Source organism: Peromyscus maniculatus, chromosome 9 (assembly GCF_049852395.1).
Source record: "Peromyscus maniculatus bairdii isolate BWxNUB_F1_BW_parent chromosome 9, HU_Pman_BW_mat_3.1, whole genome shotgun sequence".
Classification (NCBI taxonomy): Eukaryota; Metazoa; Chordata; class Mammalia; order Rodentia; family Cricetidae; genus Peromyscus; species Peromyscus maniculatus.
This window is the reverse complement of record NC_134860.1, coordinates 9,171,815-9,174,703: the sequence shown is the minus strand read 5'-3', so window position 1 is coordinate 9,174,703 and position 2,889 is coordinate 9,171,815.

Here is a 2,889-nt window from a genome sequence, read left to right as displayed (position 1 = left end):
CTGGACTCTGTCTTTCTTCTGTGCCGTTCTTAGCTAGGAGGCAGAGTCATGAACCCCTTCCCCAGAGCTGCCAAGACCTTCTCCCTCCTGGAACACCAACTCTGTACTTTCTCAGTCCAGGCCTGCTGCTCTTACAGGGGATAAAAATGATGGCCTGAGCCCACCAAAAGAGATGGCCTAAAGAAACTAAGTCAGATTGTTAGTGACCCAATCAGTGACTGGTTCCTGTGTCCTGCACTCAAAACCCAGAGGATTCCTTAGTCCCTGGCCTCAGAGAATTTGGAGTTGAATCTATAGAGGGAGCTGAGGGTGGTCACTGGCCCTGCTCCTCACACTGTGAGGGCCAGAGAGAAACAGCCTCAGCAGGCAGCCATGCCAGGGAGGAAAGCCTGCCCACGCTCCAGGGCTCCCACCTGGCCGCTAGTGCTGGTGCTTAATTCCTATTCTGGGGATAGATGAGGATCAAGTAGCCTCCTTTCTTGTTTAAAATATCAGCAGCTGTCAAGACTGTGTTTCCACCTCCCAGGAGCATGGGAGTAAAATCTGCCACCCTGGCTCTGTTGGGGTGTCACTGGGAATGGGAAGTGTGTGCACAGCTCACCACGTCTAAAAACAGGCTTTGAACAATATTCTGAGTCAGGATTTGAATTCAGGATTTGGTATCTAATGATTCTCCTAGCAAATGAAGCCACAGCTGGATCTCATAATGAAAATACCCCCACAGACCTCTGCCTCATCTATGCCATTAGAATTGGATACACTTGTCAGCCAGGTGATAGCCGGTCAGGAGTTCAAGTCACTTGTCCCACAAATGTGGCTCCTCCGAGTCAATGGCAAGAGTCAAGACAGAGGTTGTGTTTGGGTGACACAACCAAGTCACCTCAGGGTCCCCTCTGCTACCTTCTCATCTGACTAGAATTTGAAAAATGATCTCATCTTGAAAGTCTCAAGGCCCCTAGAAAAGAAGTACCTAACCAAAGTTGAGTTCCAAGGCTTAATAGTTACCATAGTAAAAGAAACACTGTCCCCACAAGGAAAAATACCTGGGGCAGTTTGTTTGGGAAAAGCAGTCTTGGAGGCAATGTTGGCAGGGCTATAAACAGAGATGGAAAGCTCATCGGGAGGATGTTTGGAGGCCAGGGTCACCTCTCCGTGGTTGTAGTGGAGGAGCAGAACCCAGGCAGATGGTGGTATCTACTCACATTGGGGAGCAGGGATGCCATGGGCTCCAAGACCCCCCACAAGCCAGTCCTCACTCACAGCAAAGCATCAGTGGTCCTACATTCAGAAGCTAGCTCAGAGAACAAAAGGTAAGTTCCCACCCAATGAGAGCAACTCACTGACCAGTGATCTCTTTCGGCTCCTCCCTGTCAAGAATGACAAAGCTCACTTATGCTTCTCTGCTCCCTGTTTTTGTTTGTTTGTTTGTTTGTCTCTCTTTCCTTCCTTCTCTTCTCCTTCCTCTATCCCTTTCTTCCTGCCTTCCCGCCTTCCTCTCTTTTCCTCTCCCTCCTTCCCTTTTACAAACTTTTGCACTATGATAGACACTTCAATTGGACACCGAAATTACCACGGTAAGATCTGGTCTCTGCACATTTGGAGTTCCAGTATAACAGACAAGGAAGACAATTACCATCCCGTATGTTCAGTAATTTAGAGGTAGCTCCGAGGAGCACCTAACTCAGCACAGAAGGAAAGGGGCCTTCCTCGGGCAGATGGCATCTGAGCCAAGTCAAGACACCCAAGGTGTCACACTGGCCCGTGAAGACAGAAGGTCTCCCCAGCATTTGTTTAGCAAAGATGACATTGATCAAATACTAAGAGATTTGTCATACCATATCAAAGTACGTTGACTTAGCTAATTATTCACTATTATTTCTAATCAAAGCAAGAACTGAAATTATAGCCTCGTGGGATAGACTTATTGATATGTCCTTCAGCTTTTGAACTGATATTTCATTCACTTGGTTGCCCAAAAATATCCCTCCTTCTGCCACTATATCTAAACAAGAAAGTGGTGAGACATGAACAGATGTAATTTGTGGAGACTGCAGATGTTGCCTATATCTCCCGTTTAGAAGGATGGCCCTCTTCTATGAGCCGGAGCCCCTGGGGAGCGGACCTAAATAAAGAATTTCTCTCAAGGGTACCACTGAAAATCCTGGGGCTGTTTAGCTAGAACAACCAAGAGTTTACATGGTGCAGTGTTTTCTCCCCTCTCAGCCTGACCTCAGCCCCCCAGAAGGTATCTCAATGGCCTCACTTGACTACAATGCAAACAGTCTCCCAGCCACTATGGAGGGCCTGCCAGAGGGTTGAACCTGTCTCATCTCTATCATCCTTATCACCTAAGTGGTGCTTCAATAAATGCAGTCCTCATCCTTACCAGCACTACCACACCAGGGAGCTGACCTGAACCCTGGAATTCCAGTCTGCATCATCCTTCACCTAGGTGACAATGGCTTATCTGTACAATGAGTTCTGAGACGCCTGCTCTCCCTGCTGATCCTGGACAGAGTCGGGGTTGGAGCCTGCCTTCCTGTCAGGGGCACAGAAAAGGCTGCTTCCCCACCTCCTGCCTGGTGAGAGAGTGCCAATAAAGGTGGTTTGCATTCAACTGGAGAGGGTCAACTCTAACAACCTGAGCAGCCTCTCCATGAGCGACTGGCATCACTGGTCCCTTATGGCAGAATTCAAGAACCTCTTTACTAGGACAAGGATGGATCGGGATATCACAAGAGACCTGATTTAAAGCTTTCCATAACCCAAGCTATGTGTAAAGAGCGGAAGTCTAAACAGAGTGGCCTTATGCAAATAATGGGTGATCATTTGCATACAAAGGAGATCTCAAGGAAAATCTGAATTGTTTGTGTGTAGAAAGCATTTCAA